Raw genomic sequence first — 14,957 nt, 5'->3', positions numbered from 1 at the left:
AACCATGTCAGGTCATTGTATGTTTTATGAAGAAATTTTTAGATGATGATTTCATTATTCTCCTGCTATATATATGTTAATGACATATTTATTGTTGGCCATAATGCTGGAAAAATTGAAAAGCTTAAAAGAGAGTTTCAAGTAAGTCTTTTGGCCGCTCGGGGCGCAAAAAGGAGTGCAACACGAGGACTTCCCAGGGGGTCACCCATCCTAGTTCTACTCTCGCCCAAGCACGCTTAACTTCGGAGTTCTGATGGGATCCGGTGCTGGTATGATCGCACTCGTTTTGTGTGCGTCGTCCCTCGCCTTTGTGCACGTCGCGGACGGCGCATCGACGACCGGAGCCCCGAAACCTCTCGAACGATCTCGGAATCGCCATTGTCGGATCCCTCCGATGCCCACGAGGCCGACCGCGTACCGGACACGGCAAGCGCGTGCCGAAACCATCGGGACTTTCTCGAACGAACTCGGAATCGCTATTGCGGCCCCATTCCGGAAAGCTCTCTCCGAGCCCCACGAGACTGACTGCGTAGCGGTCATGGCAAATTCCGAGGCCCAAAACCATCGCCTCGGAGGTCGACGGGAGAGGTTTTGGCCGCTCGGGGCGCAAAAAGGAGTGCAACACGAGGACTTCCCACGGGGTCACCCATCCTAGAACCATGTCTGGTCATTGTATGTTTTATGAAGAAATTTTTAGATGATGATTTCATTATTCTCCTGCTAAATATATGTTAATGACATATTTATTGTTGGCCATAATGCTGGAAAAATTGAAAAGCTTAAAAGAGAGTTTCAAGTAAGTCTTTTGGCCGCTCGGGGCGCAAAAAGGAGTGCAACACGAGGACTTCCCAGGGGGTCACCCATCCTAGTTCTACTCTCGCCCAAGCACGCTTAACTTCAGAGTTCTGATGGGATCCGGTGCTGGTATGATCGCACTCGTTTTGTGTGCGTCGTCCCTCGCCTTTGTGCACGTCGCGGACGGCGCATCGACGACCGGAGCCCCGAAACCTCTCGAACGATCTCGGAATCGCCATTGTTGGATCCCTCCGATGCCCACGAGGCCGACCGCGTACCGGACACGGCAAGCGCGTGCCGAAACCATCGGGACTTTCTCGAACGAACTCGGAATCGCTATTGCGGCCCCATTCCGGAAAGCTCTCTCCGAGCCCCACGAGACTGACTGCGTAGCGGTCATGGCAAATTCCGAGGCCCAAAACCATCGCCTCGGAGGTCGACGGGAGAGGTTTTGGCGGCTCGGGGCGCAAAAAGGAGTGCAACACGAGGACTTCCCACGGGGTCACCCATCCTAGAACCATGTCTGGCTATTGTATGTTTTATGAAGAAATTTTTAGATAATGATTTCATTATTCTCCTGCTATATATATGTTAATGACATATTTATTGTTGGCCATAATGCTGGAAAAATTGAAAAGCTTAAAAGAGAGTTTCAAGTAAGTCTTTTGGCCGCTCGGGGCGCAAAAAGGAGTGCAACACGAGGACTTCCCAGGGGGTCACCCATCCTAGTACTACTCTCGCCCAAGCACGCTTAACTTCGGAGTTCTGATGGGATCCGGTGCTGGTATGATCGCACTCGTTTTGTGTGCGTCGTCCCTCGCCTTTGTGCACGTCGCGGAAGGCGCATCGACGACCGGAGCCCCGAAACCTCTCGAACGATCTCGGAATCGCCATTGTCGGATCCCTCCGATGCCCACGAGGCCGACTGCGTACCGGACACGGCAAGCGCGCGCCGAAACCATCGGGACTTTCTCGAACGAACTCGGAATCGCTATTGCGGCCCCATTCCGGAAAGCTCTCTCCGAGCCCCACGAGACTGACTGCGTAGCGGTCATGGCAAATTCCGAGGCCCAAAACCATCGCCTCGGAGTTCGACGGGAGAGGTTTTGGCCGCTCGGGGCGCAAAAAGGAGTGCAACACGAGGACTTCCCACGGGGTCACCCATCCTAGAACCATGTCTGGTCATTGTATGTTTTATGAAGAAATTTTTAGATGATGATTTCATTATTCTCCTGCTATATATATGTTAATGACATATTTATTGTTGGCCATAATGCTCGAAAAATTGAAAAGCTTTAAAGAGAGTTTTAAGTAAGTCTTTTGGCCGCTCGGGGCGCAAAAAGGAGTGCAACACGAGGACTTCCCAGGGGGTCACCCATCCTAGTACTACTCTCGCCCAAGCACGCTTAACTTCGGAGTTCTGATGGGATCCGGTGCTGGTATGATCGCACTCGTTTTGTGTGCGTCGTCCCTCGCCTTTGTGCACGTCGCGGACGGCGCATCGACGATCGGAGCCCCGAAACCTCTCGAACGATCTCGGAATCGCCATTGTCGGATCCCTCCGATGCCCACGAGGCCGACCGCGTACCGGACACGGCAAGCGCGCGCCGAAACAATCGGGACTTTCTCGAACGAACTCGGAATCGCTATTGCGGCCCCATTCCGGAAAGCTCTCTCCGAGCCCCACGAGACTGACTGCGTAGCGGTCACGGCAAATTCCGAGGCCCAAAACCATCGCCTCGGAGGTCGACGGGAGAGGTTTTGGCGGCTCGGGGCGCAAAAAGGAGTGCAACACGAGGACTTCCCAGGGGGTCACCCATCCTAGAACCATGTCTGGTCATTGTATGTTTTATGAAGAAATTTTTAGATGATGATTTCATTATTCTCCTGCTATATATATGTTAATGACATATTTATTGTTGGCCATAATGCTGGAAAAATTGAAAAGCTTAAAAGAGAGTTTCAAGTAAGTCTTTTGGCCGCTCGGGGCGCAAAAAGGAGTGCAACACGAGGACTTCCCAGGGGGTCACCCATCCTAGTTCTACTCTCGCCCAAGCACGCTTAACTTCGGAGTTCTGATGGGATCCGGTGCTGGTATGATCGCACTCGTTTTGTGTGCGTCGTCCCTCGCCTTTGTGCACGTCGCGGACGGCGCATCGACGACCGGAGCCCCGAAACCTCTCGAACGATCTCGGAATCGCCATTGTCGGATCCCTCCGATGCCCACGAGGCCGACCGCGTACCGGACACGGCAAGCGCGTGCCGAAACCATCGGGACTTTCTCGAACGAACTCGGAATCGCTATTGCGGCCCCATTCCGGAAAGCTCTCTCCGAGCCCCACGAGACTGACTGCGTAGCGGTCATGGCAAATTCCGAGGCCCAAAACCATCGCCTCGGAGGTCGACGGGAGAGGTTTTGGCCGCTCGGGGCGCAAAAAGGAGTGCAACACGAGGACTTCCCACGGGGTCACCCATCCTAGAACCATGTCTGGTCATTGTATGTTTTATGAAGAAATTTTTAGATGATGATTTCATTATTCTCCTGCTAAATATATGTTAATGACATATTTATTGTTGGCCATAATGCTCGAAAAATTGAAAAGCTTTAAAGAGAGTTTCAAGTAAGTCTTTTGGCCGCTCGGGGCGCAAAAAGGAGTGCAACACGAGGACTTCCCAGGGGGTCACCCATCCTAGTACTACTCTCGCCCAAGCACGCTTAACTTCGGAGTTCTGATGGGATCCGGTGCTGGTATGATCGCACTCGTTTTGTGTGCGTCGTCCCTCGCCTTTGTGCACGTCGCGGACGGCGCATCGACGACCGGAGCCCCGAAACCTCTCGAACGATCTCGGAATCGCCATTGTCGGATCCCTCCGATGCCCACGAGGCCGACCGCGTACCGGACACGGCAAGCGCGCGTCGAAACCATCGGGACTTTCTCGAACGAACTCGGAATTGCTATTGCGGCCCCATTCCGGAAAGCTCTCTCCGAGCCCCACGAGACTGACAGCGTAGCGGTCACGGCAAATTCCGAGGCCCAAAACCATCGCCTCGGAGGTCGACGGGAGAGGTTTTGGCCGCTCGGGGCGCAAAAAGGAGTGCAACACGAGGACTTCCCACGGGGTCACCCATCCTAGAACCATGTCTGGTCATTGTATGTTTTATGAAGAAATTTTTAGATGATGATTTCATTATTCTCCTGCTATATATATGTTAATGACATATTTATTGTTGGCCATAATGCTCGAAAAATTGAAAAGCTTTAAAGAGAGTTTTAAGTAAGTCTTTTGGCCGCTCGGGGCGCAAAAAGGAGTGCAACACGAGGACTTCCCAGGGGGTCACCCATCCTAGTACTACTCTCGCCCAAGCACGCTTAACTTCGGAGTTCTGATGGGATCCGGTTCTGGTATGATCGCACTCGTTTTGTGTGCGTCGTCCCTCGCCTTTGTGCACGTCGCGGACGGCGCATCGACGATCGGAGCCCCGAAACCTCTCGAACGATCTCGGAATCGCCATTGTCGGATCCCTCCGATGCCCACGAGGCCGACCGCGTACCGGACACGGCAAGCGCGCGCCGAAACCATCGGGACTTTCTCGAACGAACTCGGAATCGCTATTGCGGCCCCATTCCGGAAAGCTCTCTCCGAGCCCCACGAGACTGACTGCGTAGCGGTCACGGCAAATTCCGAGGCCCAAAACCATCGCCTCGGAGTTCGACGGGAGAGGTTTTGGCCGCTCGGGGCGCAAAAAGGAGTGCAACACGAGGACTTCCCAGGGGGTCACCCATCCTAGAACCATGTCTGGTCATTGTATGTTTTATGAAGAAATTTTTAGATGATGATTTCATTATTCTCCTGCTATATATATGTTAATGACATATTTATTGTTGGCCATAATGCTGGAAAAATTGAAAAGCTTAAAAGAGAGTTTCAAGTAAGTCTTTTGGCCGCTCGGGGCGCAAAAAGGAGTGCAACACGAGGACTTCCCAGGGGGTCACCCATCCTAGTTCTACTCTCGCCCAAGCACGCTTAACTTCGGAGTTCTGATGGGATCCGGTGCTGGTATGATCGCACTCGTTTTGTGTGCGTCGTCCCTCGCCTTTGTGCACGTCGCGGACGGCGCATCGACGACCGGAGCCCCGAAACCTCTCGAACGATCTCGGAATCGCCATTGTCGGATCCCTCCGATGCCCACGAGGCCGACCGCGTACCGGACACGGCAAGCGCGTGCCGAAACCATCGGGACTTTCTCGAACGAACTCGGAATCGCTATTGCGGCCCCATTCCGGAAAGCTCTCTCCGAGCCCCACGAGACTGACTGCGTAGCGGTCATGGCAAATTCCGAGGCCCAAAACCATCGCCTCGGAGGTCGACGGGAGAGGTTTTGGCCGCTCGGGGCGCAAAAAGGAGTGCAACACGAGGACTTCCCACGGGGTCACCCATCCTAGAACCATGTCTGGTCATTGTATGTTTTATGAAGAAATTTTTAGATGATGATTTCATTATTCTCCTGCTAAATATATGTTAATGACATATTTATTGTTGGCCATAATGCTCGAAAAATTGAAAAGCTTTAAAGAGAGTTTCAAGTAAGTCTTTTGGCCGCTCGGGGCGCAAAAAGGAGTGCAACACGAGGACTTCCCAGGGGGTCACCCATCCTAGTACTACTCTCGCCCAAGCACGCTTAACTTCGGAGTTCTGATGGGATCCGGTGCTGGTATGATCGCACTCGTTTTGTGTGCGTCGTCCCTCGCCTTTGTGCACGTCGCGGACGGCGCATCGACGACCGGAGCCCCGAAACCTCTCGAACGATCTCGGAATCGCCATTGTCGGATCCCTCCGATGCCCACGAGGCCGACCGCGTACCGGACACGGCAAGCGCGCGCCGAAACCATCGGGACTTTCTCGAACGAACTCGGAATTGCTATTGCGGCCCCATTCCGGAAAGCTCTCTCCGAGCCCCACGAGACTGACAGCGTAGCGGTCACGGCAAATTCCGAGGCCCAAAACCATCGCCTCGGAGGTCGACGGGAGAGGTTTTGGCCGCTCGGGGCGCAAAAAGGAGTGCAACACGAGGACTTCCCACGGGGTCACCCATCCTAGAACCATGTCTGGTCATTGTATGTTTTATGAAGAAATTTTTAGATGATGATTTCATTATTCTCCTGCTATATATATGTTAATGACATATTTATTGTTGGCCATAATGCTCGAAAAATTGAAAAGCTTTAAAGAGAGTTTTAAGTAAGTCTTTTGGCCGCTCGGGGCGCAAAAAGGAGTGCAACACGAGGACTTCCCAGGGGGTCACCCATCCTAGTACTACTCTCGCCCAAGCACGCTTAACTTCGGAGTTCTGATGGGATCCGGTGCTGGTATGATCGCACTCGTTTTGTGTGCGTCGTCCCTCGCCTTTGTGCACGTCGCGGAAGGCGCATCGACGACCGGAGCCCCGAAACCTCTCGAACGATCTCGGAATCGCCATTGTCGGATCCCTCCGATGCCCACGAGGCCGACCGCGTACCGGACATGGCAAGCGCGCGCCGAAACCATCGGGACATTCTCGAACGAACTCGGAATCGCTATTGCGGCCCCATTCCGGAAAGCTCTCTCCGAGCCCCACGAGACTGACTGCGTAGCGGTCATGGCAAATTCCGAGGCCCAAAACCATCGCCTCGGAGTTCGACGGGAGAGGTTTTGGCCGCTCGGGGCGCAAAAAGGAGTGCAACACGAGGACTTCCCACGGGGTCACCCATCCTAGAACCATGTCTGGTCATTGTATGTTTTATGAAGAAATTTTTAGATGATGATTTCATTATTCTCCTCCTATATATATGTTAATGACATATTTATTGTTGGCCATAATGCTCGAAAAATTGAAAAGCTTTAAAGAGAGTTTTAAGTAAGTCTTTTGGCCGCTCGGGGCGCAAAAAGGAGTGCAACACGAGGACTTCCCAGGGGGTCACCCATCCTAGTACTACTCTCGCCTAAGCACGCTTAACTTCGGAGTTCTGATGGGATCCGGTGCTGGTATGATCGCACTCGTTTTGTGTGCGTCGTCCCTCGCCTTTGTGCACGTCGCGGAAGGCGCATCGACGACCGGAGCCCCGAAACCTCTCGAACGATCTCGGAATCGCCATTGTCGGATCCCTCCGATGCCCACGAGGCCGACCGCGTACCGGACACGGCAAGCGCGTGCCGAAACCATCGGGACTTTCTCGAACGAACTCGGAATCGCTATTGCGGCCCCATTCCGGAAAGCTCTCTCCGAGCCCCACGAGACTGACTGCGTAGCGGTCACGGCAAATTCCGAGGCCCAAAACCATCGCCTCGGAGGTCGACGGGAGAGGTTTTGGCCGCTCAGGGCGCAAAAAGGAGTGCAACACGAGGACTTCCCAGGGGGTCACCCATCCTAGAACCATGTCTGGTCATTGTATGTTTTATGAAGAAATTTTTAGATGATGATTTCATTATTCTCCTGCTATATATATGTTAATGACATATTTATTGTTGGCCATAATGCTGGAAAATTGAAAAGCTTAAAAGAGAGTTTCAAGTAAGTCTTTTGGCCGCTCGGGGCGCAAAAAGGAGTGCAACACGAGGACTTCCCAGGGGGTCACCCATCCTAGTTCTACTCTCGCCCAAGCACGCTGAACTTCGGAGTTCTGATGGGATCCGGTGCTGGTATGATCGCACCCGTTTTGTGTGCGTCGTCCCTCGCCTTTGTGCACGTCGCGGACGGCGCATCGACGACCGGAGCCCCGAAACCTCTCGAACGATCTCGGAATCGCCATTGTCGGATCCCTCCGATGCCCACGAGGCCGACCGCGTACCGGACACGGCAAGCGCGTGCCGAAACCATCGGGACTTTCTCGAACGAACTCGGAATCGCTATTGCGGCCCCATTCCGGAAAGCTCTCTCCGAGCCCCACGAGACTGACTGCGTAGCGGTCATGGCAAATTCCGATGCCCAAAACCATCGCCTCGGAGGTCGACGGGAGAGGTTTTGGCCGCTCGGGGCGCAAAAAGGAGTGCAACACGAGGATTTCCCACGGGGTCACCCATCCTAGAACCATGTCTGGTCATTGTATGTTTTATGAAGAAATTTTTAGATGATGATTTCATTATTCTCCTGCTAAATATATGTTAATGACATATTTATTGTTGGCCATAATGCTGGAAAAATTGAAAAGCTTAAAAGAGAGTTTCAAGTAAGTCTTTTAGCCGCTCGGGGCGCAAAAAGGAGTGCAACACGAGGACTTCCCAGGGGGTCACCCATCCTAGTTCTACTCTCGCCCAAGCACGCTTAACTTCGGAGTTCTGATGGGATCCGGTGCTGGTATGATCGCACTCGTTTTGTGTGCGTCGTCCCTCGCCTTTGTGCACGTCGCGGACGGCGCATCGACGACCGGAGCCCCGAAACCTCTCGAACGATCTCGGAATCGCCATTGTCGGATCCCTCTGATGCCCACGAGGCTGACCGCTTACCGGACACGGCAAGCGCGCGCCGAAACCATCGGGACTTTCTCGAACGAACTCGGAATCGCTATTGCGGCCCCATTCCGGAAAGCTCTCTCCGAGCCCCACGAGACTGACTATGTAGCGGTCACGGCAAATTCCGAGGCCCAAAACCATCGCCTCGGAGGTCGACGGGGGAGGTTTTGGCCGCTCGGGGCGCAAACAAGAGTGCAACACGAGGACTTCCCAGGGGGTCACCCATCCTAGAACCTTGTCTGGTCATTGTATGTTTTATGAAGAAATTTTTAGATGATGACTTCATTATTCTCCTGCTATATATATGTTAATGACATATTTTTTGTTGGCCATAATGCTGGAAAAATTGAAAAGCTTAAAAGAGAGTTTTAAGCAAGTCTTTTGGCCGCTCGGGGCGCAAAAAGGAGTGCAACACGAGGACTTCCCAGGGGGTCACCCATCCTAGTACTACTCTCGCCCAAGCACGCTTAACTTCGGAGTTCTGATGGGATCCGGTGCTGGTATGATCGCACTCGTTTTGTGTGCGTCGTCCCTCGCCTTTGTGCACGTCGCGGACGGCGCATCGACGACCGGAGCCCCGAAACCTCTCGAACGATCTCGGAATCGCCATTGTCGGATCCCTCCGATGCCCACGAGGCCGACCGTGTACCGGACACGGCAAGCGCGCGCCGAAACCATCGGGACTTTCTCGAACGAACTCGGAATCGCTATTGCGGCCCCATTCCGGAAAGCTCTCTCCGAGCCCCACGAGACTGACTGCGTAGTGGTCACGGCAAATTCCGAGGCCCAAAACCATCGCCTCGGAGGTCGACGGGAGAGGTTTTGGCGGCTCGGGGAGCAAAAAGGAGTGCAACACGAGGACGTCCCATGGGGTCACCCATCCTAGAACCATGTCTGGTCATTGTATGTTTTATGAAGAAATTTTTAGATGATGATTTCATTATTCTCCTGCTATATATATGTTAATGACATATTTATTGTTGGCCATAATGCTGGAAAAATTGAAAAGCTTAAAAGAGAGTTTAAGTAAGTCTTTTGGCCGCTCGGGGCGCAAAAAGGAGTGCAACACGAGGACTTCCCAGGTGGTCACCCATCCTAGTACTACTCTCGCCCAAGCACGCTTAACTTCGGAGTTCTGATGGGATCCGGTGCTGGTATGATCGCACTCGTTTTGTGTGCGTCGTCCCTCGCCTTTGTGCACGTCGCGGACGGCGCATCGACGACCGGAGCCCCGAAACCTCTCGAACGATCTCGGAATCGTCATTGTCGGATCCATCCGATGCCCACGAGGCCGACCGCGTACCGGACACGGCAAGCGCGCGCCGAAACCATCAGGACTTTCTCGAACGAACTCGGAATCGCTATTGCGGCCCCATTCCGGAAAGCTCTCTCCGAGCCCCACGAGACAGACTATGTAGCGGTCACGGCAAATTCCGAGGCCCAAAACCATCGCCTCGGAGGTCGACGGGAGAGGTTTTGGCCGCTCGGGGCGCAAACAAGAGTGCAACACGAGGACTTCCCAGGGGGTCACCCATCCTAGAACCATGTCTGGTCATTGTATGTTTTATGAAGAAATTTTTAGATGATGACTTCATTATTCTCCTGCTATATATATGTTAATGACATATTTATTGTTGGCCATAATGCTGGAAAAATTGAAAAGCTTAAAAGAGAGTTTTAAGCAAGTCTTTTGGCCGCTCGGGGCGCAAAAAGGAGTGCAACACGAGGACTTCCCAGGGGGTCACCCATCCTAGTACTACTCTCGCCCAAGCACGCTTAACTTCGGAGTTCTGATGGGATCCGGTGCTGGTATGATCGCACTCATTTTGTGTGCGTCGTCCCTCGCCTTTGTGCACGTCGCGGAAGGCGCATCGACGACCGGAGCCCCGAAACCTCTCGAACGATCTCGGAATCGCCATTGTCGGATCCCTCCGATGCCCACGAGGCCGACCGCGTACCGGACACGGCAAGCGCGCGCCGAAACCATCGGGACTTTCTCGAACGAACTCGGAATCGCTATTGCGGCCCCATTCCGGAAAGCTCTCTCCGAGCCCCACGAGACTGACTGCGTAGCGGTCACGGCAAATTCCGAGGCCCAAAACCATCGCCTCGGAGGTCGACGGGAGAGGTTTTGGCCGTTCGGGGCGCAAAAAGGAGTGCAACACGAGGACTTCCCAGGGGGTCACCCATCCTAGAACCATGTCTGGTCATTGTATGTTTTATGAAGAAATTTTTAGATGATGATTTCATTATTCTCCTGCTATATATATGTTAATGACATATTTATTGTTGGCCATAATGCTCGAAAAATTGAAAAGCTTTAAAGAGAGTTTTAAGTAAGTCTTTTGGCCGCTCGGGGCGCAAAAAAGAGTGCAACACGAGGACTTCCCAGGGGGTCACCCATCCTAGAACAATGTCTTGTCATTGTATGTTTTATGAAGAAATTTTTAGATGATGATTTCATTATTCTCCTGCTATATATATGTTAATGACATATTTATTGTTGGCCATAATGCTGGAAAAATTGAAAAGCTTAAAAGAGAGTTTAAGTAAGTCTTTTGGCCGCTCGGGGCGCAAAAAGGAGTGCAACACGAGGACTTCCCACTTGGTCACCCATCCTAGTACTACTCTCGCCCAAGCACGCTTAACTTCGGAGTTCTGATGGGATCCGGTGCTGGTATGATCGCACTCGTTTTGTGTGCGTCGTCCCTCGCCTTTGTGCACGTCGCGGACGGCGCATCGACGACCGGAGCCCCGAAACCTCTCGAACGATCTCGGAATCGCCATTGTCGGATCCCTCCGATGCCCACGAGGCCGACCGTGTACCGGACACGGCAAGCGCGCGCCGAAACCATCGGGACTTTCTCGAACGAACTCGGAATCGCTATTGCGGCCCCATTCCGGAAAGCTCTCTCCGAGCCCCACGAGACTGACTGCGTAGTGGTCACGGCAAATTCCGAGGCCCAAAACCATCGCCTCGGAGGTCGACGGGAGAGGTTTTGGCGGCTCGGGGAGCAAAAAGGAGTGCAACACGAGGACTTCCCATGGGGTCACCCATCCTAGAACCATGTCTGGTCATTGTATGTTTTATGAAGAAATTTTTAGATGATGATTTCATTATTCTCCTGCTATATATATGTTAATGACATATTTATTGTTGGCCATAATGCTGGAAAAATTGAAAAGCTTAAAAGAGAGTTTAAGTAAGTCTTTTGGCTGCTCGGGGCGCAAAAAGGAGTGCAACACGAGGACTTCCCAGGTGGTCACCCATCCTAGTACTACTCTCGCCCAAGCACGCTTAACTTCGGAGTTCTGATGGGATCCGGTGCTGGTATGATCGCACTCGTTTTGTGTGCGTCGTCCCTCGCCTTTGTGCACGTCGCGGACGGCGCATCGACGACCGGAGCCCCGAAACCTCTCGAACGATCTCGGAATCGTCATTGTCGGATCCATCCGATGCCCACGAGGCCGACCGCGTACCGGACACGGCAAGCGCGCGCCGAAACCATCAGGACTTTCTCGAACGAACTCGGAATCGCTATTGCGGCCCCATTCCGGAAAGCTCTCTCCGAGCCCCACGAGACTGACTATGTAGCGGTCACGGCAAATTCCGAGGCCCAAAACCATCGCCTCGGAGGTCGACGGGAGAGGTTTTGGCCGCTCGGGGCGCAAACAAGAGTGCAACACGAGGACTTCCCAGGGGGTCACCCATCCTAGAACCATGTCTGGTCATTGTATGTTTTATGAAGAAATTTTTAGATGATGACTTCATTATTCTCCTGCTATATATATGTTAATGACATATTTATTGTTGGCCATAATGCTGGAAAAATTGAAAAGCTTAAAAGAGAGTTTTAAGCAAGTCTTTTGGCCGCTCGGGGCGCAAAAAGGAGTGCAACACGAGGACTTCCCAGGGGGTCACCCATCCTAGTACTACTCTCGCCCAAGCACGCTTAACTTCGGAGTTCTGATGGGATCCGGTGCTGGTATGATCGCACTCATTTTGTGTGCGTCGTCCCTCGCCTTTGTGCACGTCGCGGACGGCGCATCGACGACCGGAGCCCCGAAACCTCTCGAACGATCTCGGAATCGCCATTGTCGGATCCCTCCGATGCCCACGAGGCCGACCGCGTACCGGACACGGCAAGCGCGCGCCGAAACCATCGGGACTTTCTCGAACGAACTCGGAATCGCTATTGCGGCCCCATTCCGGAAAGCTCTCTCCGAGCCCCACGAGACTGACTGCGTAGCGGTCACGGCAAATTCCGAGGCCCAAAACCATCGCCTCGGAGGTCGACGGGAGAGGTTTTGGCCGCTCGGGGCGCAAAAAGGAGTGCAACACGAGGACTTCCCAGGGGGTCACCCATCCTAGAACCATGTCTGGTCATTGTATGTTTTATGAAGAAATTTTTAGATGATGATTTCATTATTCTCCTGCTATATATATGTTAATGACATATTTATTGTTGGCCATAATGCTCGAAAAATTGAAAAGCTTTAAAGAGAGTTTTAAGTAAGTCTTTTGGCCGCTCGGGGCGCAAAAAAGAGTGCAACACGAGGACTTCCCAGGGGGTCACCCATCCTAGAACCATGTCTGGTCATTGTATGTTTTATGAAGAAATTTTTAGATGATGATTTCATTATTCTCCTGCTATATATATGTTAATGACATATTTATTGTTGGCCATAATGCTGGAAAAATTGAAAAGCTTAAAAGAGAGTTTTAAGTAAGTCTTTTGGCCGCTCGGGGCGCAAAAAGGAGTGCAACACGAGGACTTCCCAGGGGGTCACCCATCCTAGTACTACTCTCGCCCAAGCACGCTTAACTTCGGAGTTCTGATGGGATCCGGTGCTGGTATGATCGCACTCGTTTTGTGTGCGTCGTCCCTCGCCTTTGTGCACGTCGCGGACGGCGCATCGACGACCGGAGCCCCGAAACCTCTCGAACGATCTCGGAATCGCCATTGTCGGATCCCTCCGATGCCCACGAGGCCGACCGTGTACCGGACACGGCAAGCGCGCGCCGAAACCATCGGGACTTTCTCGAACGAACTCGGAATCGCTATTGCGGCCCCATTCCGGAAAGCTCTCTCCGAGCCCCACGAGACTGACTGCGTAGCGGTCACGGCAAATTCCGAGGCCCAAAACCATCGCCTCGGAGGTCGACGGGAGAGGTTTTGGCGGCTCGGGGAGCAAAAAGGAGTGCAACACGAGGACTTCCCAGGGGGTCACCCATCCTAGAACCATGTCTGGTCATTGTATGTTTTATGAAGAAATTTTTAGATGATGATTTCATTATTCTCCTGCTATATATATGTTAATGACATATTTATTGTTGGCCATAATGCTGGAAAAATTGAAAAGCTTAAAAGAGAGTTTAAGTAAGTCTTTTGGCCGCTCGGGGCGCAAAAAGGAGTGCAACACGAGGACTTCCCAGGGGGTCACCCATCCTAGTACTACTCTCGCCCAAGCACGCTTAACTTCGGAGTTCTGATGGGATCCGGTGCTGGTATGATCGCACTCGTTTTGTGTGCGTCGTCCCTCGCCTTTGTGCACGTCGCGGACGGCGCATCGACGACCGGAGCCCCGAAACCTCTCGAACGATCTCGGAATCGTCATTGTCGGATCCATCCGATGCCCACGAGGCCGACCGCGTACCGGACACGGCAAGCGTGCGCCGAAACCATCGGGACTTTCTCGAACGAACTCGGAATCGCTATTGCGGCCCCATTCCGGAAAGCTCTCTCCGAGCCCCACGAGACTGACTATGTAGCGGTCACGGCAAATTCCGAGGCCCAAAACCATCGCCTCGGAGGTCGACGGGAGAGGTTTTGGCCGCTCGGGGCGCAAACAAGAGTGCAACACGAGGACTTCCCAGGGGGTCACCCATCCTAGAACCATGTCTGGTCATTGTATGTTTTATGAAGAAATTTTTAGATGATGACTTCATTATTCTCCTGCTATATATATGTTAATGACATATTTATTGTTGGCCATAATGCTGGAAAAATTGAAAAGCTTAAAAGAGAGTTTTAAGCAAGTCTTTTGGCCGCTCGGGGCGCAAAAAGGAGTGCAACACGAGGACTTCCCAGGGGGTCACCCATCCTAGTACTACTCTCGCCCAAGCACGCTTAACTTCGGAGTTCTGATGGGATCCGGTGCTGGTATGATCGCACTCATTTTGTGTGCGTCGTCCCTCGCCTTTGTGCACGTCGCGGACGGCGCATCGACGACCGGAGCCCCGAAACCTCTCGAACGATCTCGGAATCGCCATTGTCGGATCCCTCCGATGCCCACGAGGCCGACCGTGTACCGGACACGGCAAGCGCGCGCCGAAACCATCGGGACTTTCTCGAACGAACTCGGAATCGCTATTGCGGCCCCATTCCGGAAAGCTCTCTCCGAGCCCCACGAGACTGACTGCGTAGCGGTCACGGCAAATTCCGAGGCCCAAAACCATCGCCTCGGAGGTCGACGGGAGAGGTTTTGGCGGCTCGGGGAGCAAAAAGGATTGCAACACGAGGACTTCCCAGGGGGTCACCCATCCTAGAACCATGTCTGGTCATTGTATGTTTTATGAAGAAATTTTTAGATGATGATTTCATTATTCTCCAGCTATATTTATGTTAATGACATATTTATTGTTGGCCATAATGCTGGAAAAATTGAAAAGC

The 14,957-nt window shown here is 52.7% G+C and overlaps 22 pseudogenes; all 22 read right to left on the bottom strand.

Moving 5' to 3' along the window:
* Positions 1 to 172: 172 nt before the first annotated feature.
* On the bottom strand, positions 173 to 283 carry LOC135591651 (5S ribosomal RNA; annotated as a pseudogene).
* Positions 284 to 827: 544 nt separating this feature from the next.
* On the bottom strand, positions 828 to 938 carry LOC135591719 (5S ribosomal RNA; annotated as a pseudogene).
* A 544-nt stretch (positions 939 to 1,482) lies between these two features.
* LOC135591103 (5S ribosomal RNA) lies at positions 1,483 to 1,593 on the bottom strand (annotated as a pseudogene).
* Positions 1,594 to 2,137: 544 nt separating this feature from the next.
* Positions 2,138 to 2,248, bottom strand: LOC135591102 (5S ribosomal RNA; annotated as a pseudogene).
* Positions 2,249 to 2,792: 544 nt separating this feature from the next.
* Positions 2,793 to 2,903, bottom strand: LOC135591650 (5S ribosomal RNA; annotated as a pseudogene).
* A 544-nt stretch (positions 2,904 to 3,447) lies between these two features.
* LOC135591100 (5S ribosomal RNA) lies at positions 3,448 to 3,558 on the bottom strand (annotated as a pseudogene).
* Positions 3,559 to 4,102: 544 nt separating this feature from the next.
* On the bottom strand, positions 4,103 to 4,213 carry LOC135591513 (5S ribosomal RNA; annotated as a pseudogene).
* Positions 4,214 to 4,757: 544 nt separating this feature from the next.
* On the bottom strand, positions 4,758 to 4,868 carry LOC135591649 (5S ribosomal RNA; annotated as a pseudogene).
* A 544-nt stretch (positions 4,869 to 5,412) lies between these two features.
* LOC135591099 (5S ribosomal RNA) lies at positions 5,413 to 5,523 on the bottom strand (annotated as a pseudogene).
* A 544-nt stretch (positions 5,524 to 6,067) lies between these two features.
* On the bottom strand, positions 6,068 to 6,178 carry LOC135591098 (5S ribosomal RNA; annotated as a pseudogene).
* A 544-nt stretch (positions 6,179 to 6,722) lies between these two features.
* Positions 6,723 to 6,833, bottom strand: LOC135591548 (5S ribosomal RNA; annotated as a pseudogene).
* A 543-nt stretch (positions 6,834 to 7,376) lies between these two features.
* LOC135591759 (5S ribosomal RNA) lies at positions 7,377 to 7,487 on the bottom strand (annotated as a pseudogene).
* A 544-nt stretch (positions 7,488 to 8,031) lies between these two features.
* LOC135591647 (5S ribosomal RNA) lies at positions 8,032 to 8,142 on the bottom strand (annotated as a pseudogene).
* A 544-nt stretch (positions 8,143 to 8,686) lies between these two features.
* LOC135591097 (5S ribosomal RNA) lies at positions 8,687 to 8,797 on the bottom strand (annotated as a pseudogene).
* A 543-nt stretch (positions 8,798 to 9,340) lies between these two features.
* Positions 9,341 to 9,451, bottom strand: LOC135591031 (5S ribosomal RNA; annotated as a pseudogene).
* A 544-nt stretch (positions 9,452 to 9,995) lies between these two features.
* Positions 9,996 to 10,106, bottom strand: LOC135591096 (5S ribosomal RNA; annotated as a pseudogene).
* A 757-nt stretch (positions 10,107 to 10,863) lies between these two features.
* LOC135591445 (5S ribosomal RNA) lies at positions 10,864 to 10,974 on the bottom strand (annotated as a pseudogene).
* Positions 10,975 to 11,517: 543 nt separating this feature from the next.
* LOC135591029 (5S ribosomal RNA) lies at positions 11,518 to 11,628 on the bottom strand (annotated as a pseudogene).
* A 544-nt stretch (positions 11,629 to 12,172) lies between these two features.
* On the bottom strand, positions 12,173 to 12,283 carry LOC135591095 (5S ribosomal RNA; annotated as a pseudogene).
* A 758-nt stretch (positions 12,284 to 13,041) lies between these two features.
* On the bottom strand, positions 13,042 to 13,152 carry LOC135591094 (5S ribosomal RNA; annotated as a pseudogene).
* Positions 13,153 to 13,695: 543 nt separating this feature from the next.
* On the bottom strand, positions 13,696 to 13,806 carry LOC135591093 (5S ribosomal RNA; annotated as a pseudogene).
* Positions 13,807 to 14,350: 544 nt separating this feature from the next.
* On the bottom strand, positions 14,351 to 14,461 carry LOC135591091 (5S ribosomal RNA; annotated as a pseudogene).
* Positions 14,462 to 14,957: the final 496 nt, after the last annotated feature.

Source organism: Musa acuminata, chromosome BXJ1-8 (assembly GCF_036884655.1).
Source record: "Musa acuminata AAA Group cultivar baxijiao chromosome BXJ1-8, Cavendish_Baxijiao_AAA, whole genome shotgun sequence".
Taxonomy (NCBI): Eukaryota; Viridiplantae; Streptophyta; class Magnoliopsida; order Zingiberales; family Musaceae; genus Musa; species Musa acuminata.
This window is presented reverse-complemented; position numbering and strand designations above follow the sequence as displayed.